Raw genomic sequence first — 24212 nt, 5'->3', positions numbered from 1 at the left:
AACTGCCTTTATAGTCGCTTATGCACCACATTTATTGTTATCATTCAGTGAGGAATATGATTAAATGGCTATCTAGGGGTCGTTGTACGCCGTATAACTATAATAGGAGGCGACCTAAAAAAAGTTTAGTTTTTACGGTCCCTGAGAACCTCGGATGCTACAACATGCATATGCCCGTGCATGTGTGTCTTACCCCGTAAGTTCCACCAAGTCTTCTTGAACTGTTATCCTCCAAATATTTAGTGTAATGTAGGCCTATATGTGATGCAGGTTAGCTCACTTCAGTATAGGGAAATAGATTTCGAAGAATTTTGTGCGGCAGCGATTAGTGTGCATCAGTTAGAAGCAATGGATACGTGGGAGCAACATGCACGACGTGCTTACGAGCTGTTTGAGAAGGATGGAAACAGACTAATACTGATTGAAGAGTTTGCTTCGGTAATCTTCAATTTTTGGTTGTTTTTCCCAAGTCTTTGACAGTGTTGGCATTAAAAAATAACCTTGAGCTTACATCAGACCATCAGTAGCTGAAAGAATCTTTTCAGTCACTTTGCTTTTCTCTTGTGGTGGTGCCTACAATGTGGGACTTACATCAGACGTCGTCTCTGTGTTGTTATAACACTTAACAGAGGGTCATAGGGTAAGTGTATGTATGATACATTTAACCCCCTACCCCTTCTTAGGCGGGATGCAGGAGTCCTGAAAGCATTGGGGCATTATATTTCTCATCACTGATATCACATTTCTTGTAATAGAACCTCAATGGTTGCCATTTGCCATTAAAATGAATTCTAACACTAACCCAAGGCTCCCACCAGGAACTTGGACTCAGCCCAGCAGTGCCCGTCCACGTGGTTCTTCAAGATTGAATTCGACATTCAGATGGGAAGCTCAGTTTTCTCGGATTTGTAAGACTCTTACACGGCGTCTCTTCTCGTACATTTCAGAAGGCGTGAGCTACTTAAGCTTGACAAGTGACACCAGTAAATATGGTCAGAATTTCTAACTACGCTATCATCAGATTCCGCACGTTTGTACCATCTTTGCTTAAGATGGAAGATTTTCTCCATGGAAGCTATGCCGCGAAGGTTACTTCATTATTAACCATTGTATAATGACACACAATGAGTTCAGATGTTATAATGAACAATCTTTGCCTATATATCCGTCTCAGTTTGTTATTTGTTTCTGGGTTTCTTTATTTTCCTCATATAAGTACCTCTGTCAACCTGTCAACTGTTTGTGGAGATGATTATCGATCAGAACTGTACAGGTGACAGAAGACACTTAGAATACTGAGATTTGTTTGATCAAATTTTATTAAAACGCCTCAGCAATTCAAAAGCTCATGGACCTTTCTCAACTAGTTTAATCGGGAAAGTTACTAAGCGGTTCTGCTATTACTAGACCCGAATATATTACTACTATACTTATACTCTATCTACACAGAATAAGTAATGGTCAGAAAAAAAACTTGTTTGTTTTCCTGGGTTACCGCTACCATTCAAAAAGAAAAACAACTCGATATCTTGATAAAAAAATCGAAAGGCAAAGCCAATTCAAGGAACAGTTTGAGTTTTCAAATGAATGAAAGAATAAAAAAAAAAAGAAAAAACAAATCTATACTTATACTCTATCCACAATGAAAGAAAGCAACATCGAAAGGTTACAAACAATGAGGAAGAAGGATTACATTAATCGTAATTTTCAAATCAATACAATAAAGAATCATATCATATCTAAACTAAATTGAGTTTAGACTAAAGAAGAATACAAAATCTGACTAATTAATCAAATCAATACAACTGTAAGCAACAGTCATCTATATCATCATTAAACCCTAAAATTCCAAATCATCAAGGCTAAAATCGTCAACGTCGAATTGAATCAAGAGCTTATGAAGATCATCGTCGACATGAAAATCCAACAAACTGTGACAATCGGCTACATTACCGGAATTAACTACTTGGAGTTGAGCAGTGTCAACATCATCAAGATTGAAACAATCATCATAATCAATCAAGGGCATATGATGAGAATCATCTAAGTGCTGTAATCCCATCTCCAACATCATACGATCGATTTGACCGTTATACCCCTCAGCCTCTATTTGATTACCAGAATTAACAACCACATCATCAAGATTCAAACTTTCATCATATAATAGACTATCCCACATCCCATCATACTCAGAAGCCTCGGTTTGATTAACCGTTTCGCCCACATCTTCGACCCTCCCCTCATACCCAAAATTACCAAAATTCAAAGACTCAGTAACTTGAGTTACCGTTATAGTAATTTTGGGAAGCCATGACAGCAGCCTCCTTGGTGAAATTAATCCTGTCATTCACATTCTGGATCTTTCCCTCCAAAATCCCCGCTAATTTCTTCAAATCCTCGATACCCAAATCCTTAATAAACTCGTTATTATAACCCCTTTTAACCTTATTATGATGATGATTCAATTCTGTCTTTTTCTCACCATAATACCTAGTAATTAATTCGTTGGGGGCATCGGGTTTAGAACACCAGAATTGAGGGACGTTAGGTTGATCAGCCTCGTAGAAGATGAGAAGTAAATTAGTATCACAAAGGATAGAAAGCTCTTTATCTTTCTTAAACACCGTCGATTTCCGCTCCTTGAAACCCTTCTTCTCCTTGATCGCTTTGAAAACCATCTTTGATCTTTTTAGTTGTTGTTTTTTTTGTTTGTGTTGAAATTGGTAGTGAAATTGTGATGAACAGTAATTGTAATTGTAGATTGATGGAGGGAAGCAAGTCTGTCTGTATATTATAGTTGAATTTGAGATTGAATTGAAGTCGGTTATTAGGGTTAAACGGTAATAATAAGGCGGGAGTGGGAGGAAAGAAGCGCGCTCTTTGTTTTGACAATTACTGTACAGCTGTACCTGTTAATTAAGTCGGTTGATTCGTATTACCCTTTCTGGGTTTATTGCTTACATTGGGCTTAACACTTATTTTAAACCATGTTCTTTGACCTGTTTATAATTAAAAGAGTTTTTTGATAACTGCTACCACAAGTAACTCATTTCTTACCAACTGCAACCAACATAATTTTTTTTTTAAAAACTGTTACCAAAATTGTTGGTTCGGTTTAATGCTAACTACCCAATGAGGACGAAACTCCTATTTGCGCGTGAAAAGACCATAACACCCTTATTTACACTCCCTCACTCATGTCATCCTATTACCCAAAGTTTATCCCCCTTTTAACCTAATCAAAAACAAAACCGTTTAAAATTCCACATTTGCTCCCAATCAAAATCAGGAAAATCATCTACATTTCTTCCCCAAATGAGCTAAATCCCAGATTATTTAGGGTTTACATAAAATCAAAAGAAGCAAATGTGTTCCAATCTCAGGTACGTTGTTATATTCTTCCCCAAATTCCAGATTATTACGGATTATTTAGGGTTTGCAGTTTATCATTTTTAATTGTAATGTCTGTTGGATTCACCTTTGTTTAATTTCATTGTTTATACTGGGGATTCTGAAAACCTCATTGTTTATTCACATTGTGTATTAGATTGCTTCTCTGTCTTATTTTTATATTCTTAAAGCTTTTTGATTTCCTAAATAAGGTTATTCTATAATCCTTCTTTCTAGGAACTTCATATCTGCACTTTGTTTAATAATCAATAAATTTTGTACTTTTTAGGTTTATTTGTGTTTGAGTCACTCTTGTATGTGTACTTTGTAGGAAGGCACCTCCTTTTAATGTAGATGTCAGGCTTCATGTTGGTGGACGGTTTGAGAAACATAATGGGATAAGTGAATATATTGGGGGGAATCTTATATTGATGACTGATATTCCGAGCAATAAATTGACTTATTGTATGTTAGTAAATGAAGCAAAAAAGTGGTTGGGGATGATGTGAGCATCTTTATATGGTATAAAAGACATGGGATGTCTATGACCATTGGGAGGAACATTATATTGGGTGACAGTGATATGCATGCTTTGTTAAAGTCCAGGGATAAGGATAACAAGTTGGATTGCTTTGTCACTTTAAGGGTTATGCCTTTTGCAACTACCCTCTTTCCCAACACCAATCCCACTGTCACTTCATCAAAACATTATCCCACTTCCACTTCATCAAAACTTGGGCCTTTAAAAAAGCTATCCTCTACAGTAAAGCCCAATCCCATCCCAATAAGAAAGAGTCCAAGGCAGCAAAGGCCCACTGCTTTTAATGAAACTGAAGTGATCACCCCCTTGACATACCAGCATTACAAGTTATTCACCAAAAGCCTTCAAAATATCCCATTTAGGAGACCTGAGCTTGGTGGATCTGGTGTTGAGCAGCCTGAGGTTGGTGGATATTTTATTGAGTAACCCGAGCTTGGTGGATCTGCTGTTGAGGAGCGTGAGGTTGGTGGAGTTGGTGTTGAGCATCCTGAGGTTGGTGGAGCTGGTGTTGAGCAGCCTGAGGTTGGTGGAGCTGGAGGTGGGTAGATATGGTTGTGGTGAGAAGGGTAAGAAGCAAGTGAATAAGAAGGGTAAGAAGCAGGTCAGTGGTAAAAAGCAGGTGGCTGTTAAAAATAAGGGTAAGAATCAAGTTGTTGGCAAGAAACAAGGCAAGGTTTCAAATAAAAAGGCTACTAGAAAGAAGGTGTTGGTAGAGGAAGAAGAGGTTGATTCCTCAAGTGAAGAAAGTGATGAGGAGTCTGACCTAGCAGATTCAGATTTTATGGCTGATGAGGAAGATTTTGTAGCTGAAGATCTGTTTGAAAGCAGAGAAGAGGAGGAAGGAAACAACAAGAGCAATGCTGACTTTCTAGAGGAATTAGAAGAAGATTTGGAGTTGTCTGATGATTTGAAAAGTCTTGAGGGTTCAGATGATGAGGGAGATGGTGGTAGAGTCTTTAACCCTAACACTAATTTCAAGAAAAATGTGCATTTAGAGGTTGGATTGAAGCTCTCTTCTGCTGATATACTCAGGCAAGCTCTGAGAGCACATGCTATTGGGAACAAGTATGAGTACTATTTTTTACATAATGGTGGAGCAAAGGTGACAGCTGATTGCAAATACAAGTGCAAATGCCCATGGGACACGGTCAGAAGTAAGATTAGGTGTGTTTGTAAAAAGTATTTATGTCCATTTAGGTTTTATGCCACTGGAACAAATAATAGGGAGTTCATTGTGATTAGGTCAATGAATCTGACTCACAAATGCTCATTTAAAGGTGTCAATAGTAAGGTTTCTTCTGAGTATTTGGCTGAGAAGTACCTTGAGGAGTGGAGGGAAAACCCTGGTTGGGAATTGGATAAGTTTGTGAAAAATGTTACATGAACTTTGGGGGTCAAAATCATTTATCACCAGGCTTGGTTAACTAGGGCTAGGGCCAGATTGATGATAAATGGTGATGGTGCTGAAGAATATGGTAGGGTGTGGGAATATGCTAATGCATTGAGGACCTATAATCTAGGTTCCACAGTTATTATTGTTGTGGATAATGTGGAAAATCCACCCCCATTTTTCAGAGGATGTATGTGTGCTTTAAGGCTTGCAAAGTTGGATTATTGGTTGGTTGTAGGCCTGTGATTGGGGTTGATGGTTGCCATCTTAAGGGCTCATACCCAGGAATGATTTTAGTTGCTGTGAGTATGGATGCTAACAATAACATATATCCTGTGGCATGGGCTGTGGTAGAGGTAGAAAATAATCAAAGCTGGACTTGGTTTTTGACCCTACTCATGGAAGATCTGGTGAAAGTTGATGGTGGAGGACTGACTATTATGTCAGACATGCAAAAGGTATGTCCCTCATTCTTATATATCCTATACCTTTTCATGTTATACTAGGAACTGATACACTTTAACATTTAAACTGATATATTTTATGGGGTGAACAGGGTTTATTGGAGGCTTTGAATAAGGTCACTCCAAAGGCTGAAATTAGATTTTGTGTGAGGCATATATGGGCTAAGTTTAAGCTTCAGTGGCCTGGTGGATTGTTCAAGGAGTCATTCTGAAGGGCAGCAAGAACTACTTCAGAGGTTGAGTTTAAAAGGGAGTTGGCTGGAATCAAGTTCCTGAATGTTGATGCATATACATACCTGAATGCAATACCACCCAAGCACTGGTCAAGACATGCATTCCCAACAACCAGCAAGTCCAATCTGTTGTTGAATAACATGTGTGAGTCCTTCAATACAGTCTTAAAACCCGCAAGAGATAAGCCTATCATCAGTCTAATGGAATGGATAAGAAGATATGTCATGAAGAGACATTATGAGAAAAGGATGGGAATTCAAAGCTATGTGGATAGATTGATGCCATTTGTGATAAAGTATTTGAAGTGGGTGGAAAATGAAACAAGATTCTGCTTCTCTATTCCCTCTTTCAGTGGTGAGTTTGAGGTTGATCATAAAGGGAAGTAGAAGGCTGTGAACCTGGCTTTAAAAACATGTAGTTGTAAGAGTTGGCAGCTAACTGGCATTCCATGTCCACATGCAAATTTTTGCATAAGAGAGCAAAAAGACGAGGTGCTTGACTATGTTGATGAGTTTTATACCAAAGATAAATATCTCAAAGCCTTTCAGCACCCTATAGCAGCCATGCCTGGTTATGAAGACTGGGAGAAAGTTGACCTCACACCCCCTGCACCACCACCATATAAGAAGCTACCTGGAAGGCCTAAACTGAAAAAGAGGAGAAGAGAAGCAGGGGAGGGGAGCAGTGGACAAACCAAGAGACTGAAGCAGACTAAGACCTGTAGCAAATGTGGAATGAATGGCCATAACATGAAGACTTGTAAGAATCCTCCTATGATAACAGTGAAGGAGAAGGTGGTAGTCACAAGGGGAAAGAGTAAATCAGCTTGGAGTGCTAAGGTGAGAGAGGGGTTGCAAGAAGGAAGGCCAAGAAGGCACATGATGCTACAGTGGTGAAAGGACTATTTGGCCCTTCAATTAGTCAGCCACAACCTTTTCAAGAGAGTCAGGCTAGTGTCAACAATGCTCCATCTAATGCTCCACCTACTGGAAATCCAAGGAGAAAGCTAGGTTTTGAGGATTAGTAATGTGTTGTATTTTGATGAACAATTATGTCAAGTCTTTAATTTTCTTTAACTTATGTTTGTAAGACAATTTTTCTTATGTTCGTAAGACATTTTCTTCTTTTCTTAAGTAATTTGAAGACCCTTTGTTCAACTCATTCTTGCTGTCAATTTCTGTCTGTTGGTGTTACTGTTGGTGTTGCTGATGTTGCTGATCAGAGATATGCAAAAGAAGATTGGTTGTTGTGTGTTGTGAAGTTCTGTCAAATTTTATCAAATTTTCCTGTCAATTTCTGCCAGTTTTTTTGAATTTAACCTATCAGTTTTTATCAATTTTTTCATGGTCAATTTCAGCAGTGTATAACAAAATGCATTAGAAAAAAAATGAGGTACATGATACACCACTTTTATATATACTTTTATAACTCCTTTCATACCATTTTATGTACCGTTTTCGTGCCTTTATGTCTTTTATATGCCCTTTTATAGTGAATAGTCGATACTGCCGCTATTTTATGTTTTAATGCAGAAATGATGCATTACGAGGATAATCGAGCTAAGATGAGCATAGCGGATATGGCATAGTGGAATACACGGAGTATGGCACGAGGAACGAGGTAGCTTGAAGGCTAGAAGTGAAGGAAAGAAGAAATCAACCTGTGAAGTTGGTTCCCCGATCGAGTCCCCTGAGGCTCGATCGAGTAATCGTCCTCGATCGAGTCCTGCTAGGCTCGATCGAGGAACCTCTCTGGCAGATTTATTTCCGGATTTTCCTAAAACAGTTATTTTGTATTATAAATTCTAAACTCGTATGTTATTATTAGGGTACGCTTTATTTTGCTTAGAACGGCTGAAAACTCTCTAGCTTAGAATTCCAGTTCTTAATCTTTCCTTGTTGCTACGATATTAATGATTCCTCAATAATTATTCATTCCAGTTTATGCTCTTAATTAATTGTTTTTATTTCATATTGTTAATTATGTCTTCAATTATCATGATTGCTATTGTTACATTAGTTATGAGTAGCTAAATTCCTTATCTAGGATGAAGGTGATCTATGTAAATTAGAAAGGGGATTATTAATTGATTGCTAGTAATATCGTAAAAGTTATCATTTGATTATTGTTCTTCTTCTAGTTAATTAACTTAGGTTTGAGTTGTTAATTAGTGTAGCGAATTAGTCCTTTCACCGACAGGGTTAGAATTAATATAGGCTGCGATAATCAAATAGATTGTATCTAATTATAGCGATTGCATGTTAGAATCGATCTAAAGGACATAAACAGAATTAATCAATATTGTGACCTTAGATAACTTGATAGACCTAGCAATTGATTATGAGACCCCATATAATTGACCTAGTGAACCGGAAATCCTAGACTCTTTATATTATTGTTATAAACCCCTTTAATTACTCGTTATTAGTTGATTAGATAACAAACAAACCAAAACCCCCAAGAAAACGGTTACCTTCAGACGATCTAAATATTAGCAAACTGATTATTACTGCCTCCCTGTGGATTCGATACCTGTCTTACCGCTAGCTATTTGTTAGTAACTGAGATAGATTTATTTTGACTAAGGTGATACGACTTTAGCCCTATCAAATTTGGCGCCGTTGCGGGGGAGGCAACAATGGTTTAGATTGTTTCTGTTTATTTTGTCCTTTTGTCTCAGGGAACCTAGTTCCTTGAGACCGTTCTCACACTTTTCTTGCTAGTTTCGTGTATGCCCAGGTCGACTAGGTCCGAGATTATTCCTTTTGATCCTGAACCAGAGAAGACTTTTCGCTGCAGATGGAAATTTCAGTAAGAAGTGGGTCAAGTAGAAGACTTGAGTATACTTGACGTCGAGACGGCGAGCTTAGAATTTTCGGCCGATCAGTCCTACGAAGAGGACGAAGTTCCCGAACTTAAAATTCCTGTCGAAATTCCCACTCCTAAGATTACCATCATGCCTACTCTAGCCAGTCACTCCAAGCCTACCTTGGCTTCCATCCCACAAGGATTCAAGCTGCCCACTACTGCTAATGGAACTTTTGAAATCCGTCTATCTTACATCAATTTGGTGGAACGAAATTTATTTGGAGGGACAGCTGCTGAGGATCCTGCGACACATATAGAGAAATTTGTCACTTATTGTTGTTTTATCCCTTTAACAGCTGGAGTGACACAAGATCAGATAAAGCAGGTGCTTTTTCCATTTTCTCTGAAAGATGGAGCCGCAGAATGGTTGAGGGATTTAGACATGGAGGGTGAAGGCATTACTGACTGGAATACTTTAGCTCTTGCTTTCTATATGAGGTATTTCCCACCTCAGAAGACTAATGCGCTGAGAAGTCAAATTACTAGTTTCAAGCAAGGAGCTACTGAAGATTTGAATGAAGCTTGGATTCGCTTCAAACATTTGGTCCGATCAGTTCCCCATCATGGTTTCCCAAAGTGGTTTCTTTGCAACCAGTTTTATAACGGGTTGTATGACGATCATCGTGCCTTGTTGGATTCCTCAGCAAATGGGAGGTTTCAGGACAACACCAATGATGCTACTGCGTGGAAGTTAATTTATCAGATTGCCACTCATACTGCTAAGTATGGAAATCCTAGAGGAAGCACGCGGGGAACTGGTGGAGATAGTTCTCTTGTGGCACAATTAGAGGCTATTAATGCTGAACTTGCTGAGATGAAGACTACCCAATCATTAGGTAATAGAGAGAGAGAGAGAGTTCATGTTATGAGTCAACAACAAGAGGAGTCATGTGCTAGATGTGTTTTAGACGGTCACAATGCAGTTTAGTGTTTGAGCACATTGGAGCAGGTTAATGCTTTTCAGTTTTACAGACAAGGTACACCCTTCTCCAACTTTTAAAATGAAAGAACGAAGGAACATCCTTTCCTTCAATGGTCTAGTCATAATGTGCAAAACCCACAACAACAACAAGCGCAAAAGAACACACATATCCCTCCCAACAACCGTGGTAATCAGCCACACGGAGGATATCAAAGGCAATTTCAAGGAGGTCAACAGTTTAACAATAAATATCAACAACCTCCTCAACAAAATACTCAACAAACTCCTCAACAAGCTCCAAATAGTGAGATGGCAGAGTTGCGCAATCTTTTGCAACAAACTTTGTCAATGCAGCAAAAGCAGACGGCTCAAATTTCTGAGCTGATTGCCCATAATAAGATGCTAGATAATCAGGTGGTTCAGATGGCACTTCAAAATCCATCAAAACAGGCCGGAGGTCTACCTCCTCAAGGTAAAAAAGCTCACGAACAAGCTAATGTCATTCAATTAAGAAGCGGTACCACGTATACAAATCCGGATCTGCAAAGCCATGATAATGAAGTGCCCACTAATGATGATGAGGTACCTTATATGCATACTAAAGGATTGGGCAATTTAGAGCTTAGTGATGATGAAAAAGAAGCTGACGAAGTTGAAACACGAGCTGAAGATAAAAGCGATAAGAACGAAACAGACGAACCTGCTAAGGTTCCTCGATCGAGTCCACCCAGGCTCGATCGAGGAACTTCTGTGCTCGACCGAGTCCTACCAAGGCTCGATCGAGGATCCTTTCTGGCAGCCGACGGTGTTTCGAAAGTTGATAATAAAGCCAAGCAAGCCGAGCCCATTACCATAGCACTACCTTTTCCTCATCGCCAGAAGAAGTCTAAGCTAGACAAGCAGTTTGGTAAGTTTATGGAGGCCGTGAAGAACTTGCAGGTAAGTGTTCCTTTCACTGAATTAATTACTCAAGTGCCGGCTTATGCAAAGTTTATGAAGGAGATTTTGACAAGGAAGAGATCCTTTGATGCGGTGGAAACTATTGCTTACACTCAGAAGTGCAGTACCATGTTGCCAATTAATTCACCACCTAAATTAAAGGACCCAGGAAGTTTTTCTATCCCTTGTCATATTGGTCATCTTGCTATTAGTAAAGCTCTTTGTGATTTAGGAGCTAGCGTTAGCATCATGCCTTATTCTATTTGCAAGAAATTAAATATGGGTCAGCTGACAGTTACTAATATGACTTTACAGATGGCTGATAGATCTGTTAAGCACCCGCTGGGGATGTTGGAGGATGTTCCCGTTCGAATTGGGAAATTCTTCATTCCCATAGATTTCGTTGTCTTAGACATGGTTGAGGACAAACAAATCCCCATCATCTTAGGAAGACCATTCCTTCACACGGTGGCGGCGGTTATAGATGTTAGGCAAGAGAGACTGACTTTAGCTGTGGGGGATGATACTATTGTTTTTAACTTAGAAAAAGCGTTAAAACATCCCATGATAGAAGAAACTTGTCATAGTATAGATGTTTTCGACTTTATTATTGATGAGTGCCTTTCTGTGTGTTTGGACATGGATCCTCTGGAGATTGCCCTGATTTCTGATCCAGCTGATCAGACGGGTTTATGGAGTCCAGCAGTTTATGAGATTGAGAGGCTTCTAACTGGAGAGGAATGCCCCCATCAAAAGGTATACAGTTTGGGTATCGCACCTAAGGTAACTGAGGTAAAGAATCCTGAACTAAAACCTCTTCCCTCTCATCTTAAATATGAATTTCTTGATGACTGTGAGATGAACCCAGTAATTGTCAATGCTAGCCTAACTGAAGGTCAACTATCTGCTTTGTTGATTGTTTTGAGAACTCATAAGAAAGCCATTGGGTATAGCATTGATGATTTACAGGGCATTAGTCCTGACTTTTGCATGTATCGTATTCACTTGGAAGAAGGCCACAAGCCTAGTGCACAAGGTCATAGACGACTAAATCCTCCAATGCAGGAGGTGGTAAGAAAAGAGGTACAGAAATTACTTGATGCTGGCATTATTTACTCTATATCTGACTCTAAATGGGCCAGTCCTGTCCAAGTTGTACCCAAGAAGGGAGGTACCACAGTAGTAAAGAATGATAAAGATGAATTAATTGCTACTAGACTTGTTACAGGGTGGAGGATGTGTATTGACTATAGGAAGTTGAACGTAGCTACCAAGAAAGACCATTTCCCACTTCCTTATATCGATCAAATGTTAGAGAGATTAGCATGCCATATCTATTTCTATTACCTAGATGGCTACTCCAGTTTCTTTCAGATACCAATTCATCCCGACGATCAGGAAAAGACCATTTTCACATGTCCTTATGGTGTATTTGTTATAGGAGGATGCCCTTTGGTTTATGTAATGCCCCAGCTACCTTTCAGCGTTTTATGATGGCCATATTTTCTGATTACATAGAGTCTATTATGGAAGTCTTTATGGATGATTTTAGTGTTTATGGTACTGACTTTGATGTTTGCTTGAGAAACTTGACTAAGGTTTTGCAGCGCTGTGAGGAGAGAAATCTTGTGCTCAATTGGGAGAAGTGCCACTTCATGGTTACTGAAGGGGTTGTACTCAGTCACTTGGTGTCAGGTAAGGGTATTCAAGTGGACAAAGCTAAGGTTGAGGTAATTGAGCAACTCCCATACCCGGTTAATGTTAAAAGTGTGCGTAGTTTTCTTGGTCATGCAGAGTTCTATCGCCGCTTTATTAAGGATTTCTCTAAAATTGCTCAACCTCTAACTCAGCTTCTTCATAAAGATACACCTTTTATCTTTACTGATGAGTGTGTTAAGTCTTTTGACAGGATTAAACAAGCTCTTATCTCGGCTCCCATAATCCGCTCACCGGATTGGAGCCTTCCTTTTGAGATTATGTGTGACGCCAGTGACTATGCAGTTGGAGCCATTTTGGGTCAGAGAAAGGACAAGGTGTTACCTGCCATTTACTATGCAAGCAAGACTGTTGATGATGCACAGATTAACTATGCTACTACGGAGAAAGAGCTTCTTGCAGTTGTCTATTCTTTAGACAGATTTCGAGCTTATCTTGTTGGTTCTAAAGTTATTGTTCATACTGACCATGCAACTTTAAAATATCTTTTAACTAAACAAGAGGCTAAACCATGACTTATTAGATGGATTTTACTATTGCAAGAATTTGATTTAGAAATTCGTGATAAGTCTGGTGCTGAGAATGTTGTTGCAGATCATTTGTCCAGATTGAGATTTTCAGGAAGAGAGATTTTGCCCATTGGTGACTCTTTTCCGGATGACCATCTTCTAGCTGTAGCTGCAAATACTTCATGGTTTGCCGATTATGCCAATTACTTGGTAGGAGGTATGCTTCCTCTTGACTTATCTTATCAGCAGAAGAAGAGATTTATGCATGATGTGAAGCGATATTTCTGGGACGATCTATATCTGTTCCAGGAGTGCGCAGACGGTATCTACAAACGATGTATTCCAGAGGGTGAGGTACATGCCATCCTTTCTCATTGTGACTCTTCTTCCTATGGTGGTCATCATGGTCCTTCTAGGACATTTGCTAAGGTAATGCAATCGAGTTTTTATTGGCCTACTATCTTGAAAGATACTACTACTTTTGTCCGTTCTTGTGATGCGTGTCAGAGAACTGGCAATATTTCGCAAAGGCATGAGATGCCTCAAACTGGAATCTCAGAAGTGGAGATTTTTGATGTTTGGGGCATTGATTACCAAGGGCCATTCCCTACTTCTCATGCGAATCAATACATATTAGTAGCTATAGATTATGTTTCTAAATGGGTGGAGGCAATTACCACTCCCACTTGTGATGCTAAATCTGTTGTTAAGATGTTTCAGAAAATTATCTTTCCACGGTTTGGAGTGCCTCACGCGTTGATAAGTGATGGAGGCAAGCATTTCAATGAGCGTCATCTTAATTCTTTATTGAAGAAATATGGCGTTACACACAACATAGGATTTGCATATCATCCTCAAACCAGTGGACAAGTGGAGGTTTCCAACAGAGAATTGAAATAGATCTTAGAGAAGGTAGTGAGCAAGAATAGAAAATATTGGAGTCGGAAGCTTGATGACACCTTATGGGCTTACCGTACTTCATACAAGACACCGATTGGAGCATCACCTTACCGTCTAGTCTATGGCAAATCTTGCCATTTACCCGTGGAGCTTGAATATAAGGCTATGTGGGCCATAAAAGAGCTGAATATGGATCCCTCACTGGCGGGTGAGAAACGATTGATGCAAATGAATGAGCTCGATGAATTTCGACTGCATGCCTATGATATTGCTCAAGTGTACAAGGAGCAAACGAAGAAGTGGCATGACAAGCATATTTTGCAAAGAGAATTTCATGTCGGTGAAAAGGTATTACTATTTAACTCTCGTTTGCGCTTGTTTCCAGGTAAGATAAGGAGTAGATGGTCTGGACCGTTCACTGTAGTTGATGTGAACAAATTTGGGCCAGTTACACTGCAAACTGACAAAGGTGAGACCTTCAAAGTGAATGGGCAACGATTGAAAATCTACTACGAAGGAGCTCACGTTGGGGTAATAGAGGCCGTTGACCTCTTTACCATTGATTCCTCTCACCTATGAGGTAATATGGTCGTGCGGGACCGCTTAAACCAGCGCTACCGAGAGGCAGCTCGGAAATTGTAAAAAATTATTTTGTAATTAGGATTTCAATTTAATTGTCATTTTATTATTTTATTAGTTTTCTCGAGTTTTGAGAAAAGTGAGGGAGGGAATTTCATATGCTTCAAGGATATTTTGTGCAGGATGTGACGGAATTTGAAGCTAGGAATCACAACAACGAAAAAGGAGGCAACCAGCAGGTTCCTCGATCGAGTCAAGCCAGGCTCGATCGAGGCACCAACGTGCTCGATCGAGTGCACCAACGTGCTCGATCGAGGCATCAAGTGGATAATTAAAATCGTGTTAAAACAAAAGTTGACATGCTGGGATTTTGGTTCCTCGATCGAGTCTACCCAGGCTCGATCGAGGCACCAATATAGACCGGGTTCCGCGTTTCGAACCGGCCGGTTTTCTCCTTTAATTGCTTCTAATATTTCCCAATCTTTCCTATAATCCGTCACTCTTGTTTGCTTATTTTCGACTGCTCTTCTCGTTTCTCTCTCAATTTATCCACATTCATCATCTCAATCTCCAATTAATCTTGTGTTTCGTTGCATATTTAGTGATTACATCAATCTATTGTGCTTATTTTCAAATTTTCATTGCTATATTTGGTAAGGTAAGTCCCGATTTATGCCTCTTTTGGTCCGAAAATCTGAACTTTTGTGCTCAAATCTTGTGTTTATTGCCTTGAATCTTCCATTGTGCATATACAATTGCTATTTCCTTGCTTATTAGCCCTTTATTTGATGAATTAAATACCTAATTTGCTAATTTGGGAATTAGGGTTCTTCAAAATCCGGGTTCGATTTTTGCATTAAATTGGATAGAAATTGTGTTCTTATGCTTGGATTCTTCACTAATTGACATATAATTGCAATTCCCTTACTTTCTAGATGGTTTCTATGTGTTTTTCGACCTAAAATCGAATTTCTTCGACCCGTATATGCTGAAAACGGGACTGTTTTCCTATAACAGTCGGGTTGTGATTTTATACTTGTATTCTTTGCAGGTAATGTTGACTAGTGGGCAAGGTAATAAAAGGCCACGGGAGAGGCGCACTCCCGTTCGTCAGCCGGAGGTGGTAGAGTCTTCCGAGGAGGAAGATGAGTTATCAACGATCGACGAATTCCCTTTTATCGAGTTTCGTGACAAAGAGCAGCGAGATAAGTTCGAGTTCTTGATGTCTAAAACTATGAATGCCACTCGGTGTGTGGATCGGAAAATCTTGCGTACTTTAAAGATTGATGAGATTATGTTTGGTATGTTTGTCGAAATTGGTTTGCAGGGCTTCTTTCTGTTGCACGAGTTATCATATCGTGCCTTGACCCTTGAATTTTTGAGTTCATATGCTTACTTTCCATCAGACCATCTTATCCGCTTTAGATTGCTTAATGAGGAGCGGTCTTTGACTTTTGACCGTCTTTCTGAAATTTTGGGAATTGATAAGCATACCGAGGGTGATTTGTATAATGGTTCTGGGATGTCTGCAGTCCGATTCTTTCCATTGTTTACGGGTTATGCGGACGCAGACGTGAGTAGTATGTCTTTACTTGATGTTCAGCATGTTTGTCTTCGGCTTTTCTTACGGTATCTGAGTTATTTGCTTTATGGGAGACATGATAGGAGCAAGGCCTCTTCTTTGGAGGTCTTGATATTAGCTAGCTACCTCAACCCGTTTCAGGAAGCTACTTTTCAGTTTTCTCCCCCTGCACTCGTTTGCCAGGCCTTTGACCGCATGACTGGGCGGTATGCTGATTTAGATTGCGGTGCTATCAATACTAGAATTGCTAGAGTCTTGTGTGATTTTGAGGGGAATGACCCTTATGAGCCGATGGATGACCATGAGCCATTAGTAGATGATGACCACCTCCATTATGACATCTCTTACATTGACATTCGGGGCGGGAAGGATCATTATTGGAAGGATCATTATTGGAATGATCGATTACCGGCCATTCCGCCTCTTGAGAAGAGTACAGCCCGAGTGAGACCTGCCCCACTCACCTATCTCATTCCTGAGGAGCTTCTGGTTACTTTTCCTAGCTCTAGTACTACTACTACCACTGGTGGGCATCGGAGACGTCGTCAGCCTACCACTCACTTGCCTGGTTCTTTCTAGCCCACTCCTCCTCCCCCTCCTCCTACATCCTTTCCTTCCCATGGTTATCATTTTGACCCGGTCCTTGCGAGAGAGGTGAGGTTCCATGAAGGCGTAAACACCGCTTTGACTGAGCGGCGTTTGTGGGAGTAGATGGAGGCTGTTAATCTTACTGCGGGAGGGGGGGGGGGGGGGGGCAATACACGGGCACTTCTACGAGCTACTACACCACAGCTGGTGACGATAGCCGTGTTTTCCACCTTTACGGTGTCACCCCTGCTGAGTTTAGGCAGTTTAGTACTGAGTATGGTGCTCTGGGCCGTCCCTTTTACACTCCTGTTCGCCCTCACCAGCCTACCAGTGTCTTTCCAGAGGATATGGGTGTTCCTTTATCGCAGCGAGGGCAGTTTGGTCAGTTTGCAGCTTCTACTTCTGCTGCAGCAGCTTTTCCTGGTGGTGGCCATTCTAGAGGCCGTGGTCGACGAGGTGGCCGTGCTAGAGGCCATGGGGGTCGAGTTCCGGACCCTAAGCTGTTGGCCATGTATGCAGAGATTGATGGCTTTGATGAAGCCGATCTTGATGATGATGATGGTGGTGCACAGTAGTGACAGCTGGTCACCACCTCCCTCACTTTTCCAGCTGGTTTGGGGGAGACGTTGCTACACAGCTGGTATTATCTTTCTTTGTTTTTATTTATTTTATTGCATTTCTTATTTTCCCTTCTTCCCTGTGTTAGTAGTGTCCCATAGGTTGGTGGATTTTCTGTGTGATTGCTATGCTGTAGGCGTCACAATGGGGACACTGTGACATTTAGGTTTGGGGGAGAGTATTTATTTCTGTTGTGTGTTTATTTATCGTTCTGTGTGTTATAAAAACAAAAATCCATAAAAATTAAAATTTTTATAAAATATAAAAACATGTTTTTATTATTTAGAGTCGAGTCTTGGTGAATTGATTAGCCATGTTGATAATTTGCTTTGTCTTTGTATTTGAATCCCGTTTAGCTATCCATGTACATTGTTTTGACCTATTAGCTATGATAAACAAAGCTCTTAACTCAAGTCTTGATCGTCACAATATGCCTTATGCCGAGTAAATTTGACTATATTTTGTTGGTAAACCACTTAAATTTCTGAGGTCTTTAGAGCTTCCTAGGCCGGGAACATTAATAAACCGGTCTTATTTGTTATTCAGGCTGAAGAATGTGGTCTCCTTGTGGAATATGTAATATCAAACTGCATAATCGTGACATTAGTTTCTTAGCTTTTTGCGCATTCATATGATTGAGTGCATGAGGAAAGACAGTTCTTATTGTTCAAATATGCCATACATTACCCTGTTTTGTTAGCCCGTTTGAACCATGTAGCCATCTCATATCCCATTTCTTAGCTACATTCCAGAATTTGACTACCTTTTCAGGACAGTCGTAGTTGCTTGGGTCTTATATTATTTTAGCTACTTTGGTTGGGTTGGGACTTATATGTCATGTGGGTAGTAGCTTTTATTTTTATAAGCAATTGTGTGATCTCCTATGTTGAAAAAAAAATATTATGAAGCAAAAAAAAAAAAAAAAAAGAGGAAGAAAAAGAAAAAAAAATTGCTTCATCGAGTTTTGTTAGGAGATCATGAGTGGTAATTACTAGAGTCTAATGCACTTTTGGAGAGTCTTTTCATTCTCTCATATGTTGTCAAAGTTGAGATGATTTCTCTAGTTGAATGGTTGTATTGTTTATTATTAGATTTGGCTATTGGTCTAGCGCTGCGACTACCTTCTTAGCCTCACATATCCATACATGCTTTTGCACAAGCCACTTCTATACCCATGCCTCTTTACCACCATTTTGTCCTTGATACATGTACTTTGTCTATGTTGTGAGTGCGCGTTAGTTGGAGAAATTACTATCACATTAGATTGCATGCATGTTTCATAAGTTGAGTGAGTATCTTTATTTTTTTCTATCTTACATATATCTCACCCCTTATGAGTTCATGAGTGAAACCGCGAGAATCCAACAGAATTGTCTTGCAAGGTTGAAAAGCATTTGGCTGAGTCTCGGTATCATGTTACATCTTGAGTTGAGCTGCGTTAATCTATTGCCCGTACCTTTGGATTTGTTTTATTGGTACACTTTTTGGTCATTGCTTTGTTATAGATATGGTTAGCTGGGATTTGTATGTACCTAGACATTTGCTCTGAGTTATTCATTCACCATGTGTTTCTTAGTCTTTTGTGTGGTTTGATTGCTTTGCTTGAGGACAAGCAAAGGTTTGGTTTGGGGGAGTTTGATACACCACTTTTATATATACTTTTATAACTCCTTTCATACCATTTTATGTACCGTTTTCGTGCCTTTATGTCTTTTATATGCGCTTTTATAGTGAATTGTCGATACTGCCGCTATTTTATGTTTTAATACAGAAATGACGCATTACGAGGATAATCGAGCTAAGATGAGCATAGCGGATATGGCATAGTGGAATACACGGAGCATGGCATGAGGAACGAGGTAGCTTGAAGGCTAGAAGTGAAGGAAAGAAGAAATCAACCTGTGAAGTTGGTTCCTCGATCGAGTCCCCTGAGGCTCGATCGAGTAATCGTCCTCGATCGAGTCCTGCTAGGCTCGATCGAGGAACCTCTCTGGCAGATTTATTTCCGGATTTTCCTAAAACAGTTATTTTGTATTATAAATTCTAAACTCGTATGTTATTATTAGGGTATGCTTTATTTTGCTTAGAACGGCTGAAAACTCTCTAGCTTAGAATTCCAGTTCTTAATCTTTCCTTGTTGCTACGGTATTAATCATTCCTCAATAACTATTCATTCCAGTTTATGCTCTTAATTAATTGTTCTTATTTCATATTGTTAATTATGTCTTCAATTATCATGATTGCTATTGTTACATTAGTTATGAGTAGCTAAATTCCTCATCTAGGATGAAGGGGATCTAGGTAAATTAGAAAGGGGATTATTAATTGATTGCTAGTAATATCGTAAAAGTTATCGTTTGATTATTGTTCTTCTTCTAGTTAATTAACTTAGGCCCGAGTTGTTAATTAGTGTAGCGAATTAGTCCTTTCACCGACAGGGTTATAATTAATATAGGCTGCGATAATCAAATAGATTGTATCTAATTATAGCGATTGCATGTTAGAATCGATCTAAAGGACATAAACAGAATTAATCAATCTTGTGACCTTAGATAACTTGATAGACCTAGCAATTGATTAAGAGACCCCATATAATTGACCTAGTGAACCAGAAATGTAACACCCCCGTACACCGGGAGGCCTTACCAAGGACCATTCCAGTATATGAAGGTGTTACCATCTTGGTTACCCGAGGTAGTAGATCAAATTGACAATAAAAGAACATTTATAATATATATTTAAGTACTCTTTACAACCATATACACAACCGATTATAAGAATGACATGTTGGAGCTTGTGTCCTCCAGTTAGTGCGGATAACGTCATTGCACATACACTTGTACGGACAAGTGGGAGCTTGTTGGGGTTGGTGTCCTTAACAGTTAGTGCAAGGACTTATAAATCTCTATAAGGATCAAAAGGGTATACTTTTGTATCATAATCAGTTGATCCACGTTTATCAATAACGGTTGGCTTGCTAGATAAGTTTGACGTTATTGTCATACAGATGGCGGTGATCAACTGGTCCCTAAAAGTCACACCTATAGGATACGTTTGAGTGATGTGACGGTATGAAAATACAGTCATGTAGATGCCAAATTTGACTAACCAGTTAGTCTGAGTTATTTGACTAATAATTAGTCAAAATGTGATGTTGAGATATTATATTTAATACGGATTAAATATCATGGGCTAAAGGCGAATTAACCAGTTAATTCGCAAAATTAAATATAAGCGTTTTATATTTAATTAAATGTATATTGAATATAATTATACAATACTGTTTTGTCGGACATGTATTAATAATTCAACTAACCCGCATTATTAGTTGATGCCTTAATTTCCGATAACCGATAACAGTTTATAATGAAACCGCGTCGTATACACTTAGCGAGCTATGGACCGGATCACGAGTTTAAGTGAAGAGGAAATGAAAAGCCCATTTCTCTCTTACTCACTCGGTTTGGCCGAGCACTACATAGACAAAAGGAGAGCTTCTCCTCTTGTCTAACCTAACAATTCATTTGCTAAAAATTATTAGGGTTTTGGGAATTGTGCCTCCCGAATCCCGGATCTCTCATCCAACACAAACTCACAAAACAATCCCCTCGATATTGCAAGGCAATTAGGGGATTCTCTCTAGCACAAGGGCATATCTCGGACTATCTTGGGTGCATCGTTTAGGAGGAGGTCTGCTTTGATCTCTCATTGCCTTTTGCACTAGGACCGAAGGTTATTTCTAATCTTTATCGTTTCCTTGTTATTTTCGTTTTATGACTATAAACTACATATAAATTTTGCGTTATAATCCTATAAAGAAAGGGTTTTATACGGATATTACCCTACAAGTGGTATCAGAACGAGGCCACGTAAATTTTTATATGTGTTTTTCATCAAACGATTGTTGAATCGATAATTTTTGGTTAAAAAAAAATGTCACGGCTCAATTTTTTTTACTCGGCAGAATTTTTTGTTTTTGCTGCGTTTTTTTTTGTTGCTTTGTGCCTTGGGATCCGTGTCAAGTTTACACGGTGATGTTTGTCTTTTGTTTCGTGTTCTTTTTCGATCTTTGCATATTGTATTGTAATCGATATTCATTGCAATATGTTAAAGATCGATCAAAATGATTGAATAAAATTTCGTGTGGCTAATTTTTTTTAGAAAACCGTGTGGCCTTCTTTTTACACGGCCTGTTTTGTGTTTTTTTTGCATCGTTATGCGTGCCACAAAATTTTGTTAGATCAATCGATCTCTTGTTTTCAATCGTTCTTCACATGTTGTAATTTTAACCGATAATTATTGCAATATGTTGAAGATTAACAATTGTAATTTGATTTCTATACGGATTAGATTAAAATTGCAATTGTGTTTTTTTTTCTTCAAACCGTTTTGTTTGAACTCTTGTTGCTCTCGGTTTTAGCCGATTTTTTTTTTTGGCCTTAAAGGCTCTCGGCTTTTCAGCATTCAATAAAAAAAAAAAATTTTTTTTTTTTGGCCACTGGTACTGTTCACGTACAGCAGTACAGAAGAAAAAAAAAAAATTTTTCTGTTTTTTTTTTCGGCCCCCTTTTAATGCATAAAACGGTTTTTATGCTCTCGCTTGTTAGTGAAACGGTTCACCCACGTAAATTAAAGTTACTTTAAAACGATTTATTGTAACGGATTATCTCGGATTAAAATTAACTTGACTAAAGCGGTTTTGTCATGTAATTTTAATTATCTTTGGTGGTTTGGATAAAAATTTAACATAATTACGGAATTATGTCACGAATATATTTAATTTTTAGTTGATGCATTTTAATTTATCGTTCTTGTTTATATTTTGAATGTTTTGAATGCCTTTTAATTACGTATTTAATTATTTTGCAAACAGTTGTAACTTAGTGTGGCCTTAGTAGAACGTGTTACCGTAATGATGGAACACGGTCTTGGTTGTATTTTGAGATCTCGTATCTCCATTTTATTTCTTTTAATTACAGTTTTTATTTAGAATGTAAATAGGTTTATATTTGTAAATTTTAAATTGTAATTTTTGAGAAGACTAAAGATGGAGACCGGATGCTCACTCCCGCTACATGGACAAAGATGGAACACCAAGACAAGCTTTTCGGGTCCAACGGTGGATTCCAAAGTTGTATTTTGTTCTTTTTACTAGGATAGGCCACACTAGGAAATTTTATTTACGTATTGCATTCATTTATTTATTTTATTGTAACGATAGTATGCATCATATTCCGCCTAAAAACCAAACCACCTAATAATTGCATGAAAACTGACACATATAGAGGTCACGAGTTAGTTTTCTTTGACATTCGCATGTCACACGTTTTTAAGCCATCACCCAAATTAATTCATTCACGCAAACGCTAGTTATCCGTTCACTTAATATGAATTATAATTTAGTTGATGGGATCTTCCTCGTATAAACAAAAATTGAGACTAGTCTTTATAGGTCAAACTCCAATGAGTCCCTTCTTCGTCGGTAGGCATAATATGACCCCTTCTACGTCGGGTAAGTTGGAACCGATTGACCTATTTTATCTCAACACTATTGTCACTCGTACGATCCTGTGACGATGGTGGACTATAGATAGGATTTACGGAAATCTATCGACCAAGAGTTCTTCCAGAAGAATTAGCTAAACAGTTGGCTTATCAATTTACAGAAATTGAGTCTTGGGATCACTTGTATCATTCTTGAGGGAGATCAATTATGCAAGTGCATTGAGTCTACACGTTAAAATGAATTTTAAAATAGACTTAAATCACCTCGATGAGTTGCTTATTTCGTTTTGTTTTTCTTTCTTTTTCAGTGTAGATCACGAATTTTTAAACTGCAAATAACAAATGGTGGTTCTCTTGATAACCCAATGCCAAGTGCCACATTGGACCGTGAGTCCCGGCTTCGGATCTTCATGAATCGGATGAATCGGTCTACTCGATCGAAGAATGATGGATCCAACCGAGAGGCGGGAGGCGGCATTACGGAATGCCGCCGCCGGCGACGGAAGCTCGGATTTCGCTTGAGCCCATGCCGTCACACCAGGCCCCACGGCCGGAGTTAACGAGATCGACAAGTATAACGATTTCGCCTTGGAAGCGGGTGCGATTAAAAACGTACTCATTTTTGCAATGGAACCCAATTTGCAGAAACGCTTCATAGCCCAAGGTGCAAACAAGATTTTCACCACGCTCACCAAGGAATTCTCGAAAGCACCGAGAATCGTGACCTATGAGCATACCACTCGCTTCTTTGATGCGAGACTCCAGAAGGGCCAACCGGTTAGCCCACACATTCTCAGCATGATTGAGAATGTCGAGAAGCTGGAGACCTTTGATTGTAAGATCAGCGAGAACATTGTTATTGACCGCATGCTTCACTCACTCCACGATGGTTTTTCGCAATTTAGAGCGAATTACTATATGAATGATTTGAAGAAAAGTCCCCACGAATCGCACACCCTTCTCGTATGCACCGAGAAGGACATGAAGTTCAGTGGGAGCATGAAACAGGATGTTCTCGTTGTGTCAAACAAGGGTAAGGGTAAGGGCAAAGTTCAGCCGGGCCTAGCAAAGAGAGGCAAACCGAAGTTTAAGAAGTCGGGTTCGGGTAAGAGTGGGCTGGTGAGTCGAGCACCTCATCGGGCACGACAAAGAGCAAGAATGAAAACATGGAGTGCCATCATTGCCACAAGACTGGGCATTGGAGGCGTACATGTCCTGTTTATCATGAGGACTTAAAGGCGGTCGTGTTAAACCCGTTGGTATGTCTTCTCTCTCTTCTACTTTTATTCATATGATTGAGATTAACCACGCAAGTTACGGAACTTGGGTACTTGATCCTGGTTGTGGTTCTCATCTGTGTAATCATGTGCGGGGGCTCCGAAACATCGAACCCCTCGTAAAGGGTGAGGTGGACTGCGTGTTGGGAATGGAGCAAGAGTGGCGCCATCTCAAAGGGGACATATGTGA

The 24212-nt window shown here is 39.3% G+C and overlaps 1 non-coding gene across 1 annotated transcript; it reads right to left on the bottom strand.

Moving 5' to 3' along the window:
- Positions 1 to 9350: 9350 nt before the first annotated feature.
- LOC141609871 (small nucleolar RNA R71) lies at positions 9351 to 9457 on the bottom strand. Its single transcript, XR_012527779.1, has one exon. It is a non-coding gene; the product is annotated as a small nucleolar RNA R71 (small nucleolar RNA).
- Between the last annotated feature and the right edge of the window lie 14755 nt (positions 9458 to 24212).

This window comes from Silene latifolia, chromosome 10, assembly GCF_048544455.1.
Source record: "Silene latifolia isolate original U9 population chromosome 10, ASM4854445v1, whole genome shotgun sequence".
Lineage (NCBI taxonomy): Eukaryota > Viridiplantae > Streptophyta > Magnoliopsida > Caryophyllales > Caryophyllaceae > Silene > Silene latifolia.
This window is presented reverse-complemented; position numbering and strand designations above follow the sequence as displayed.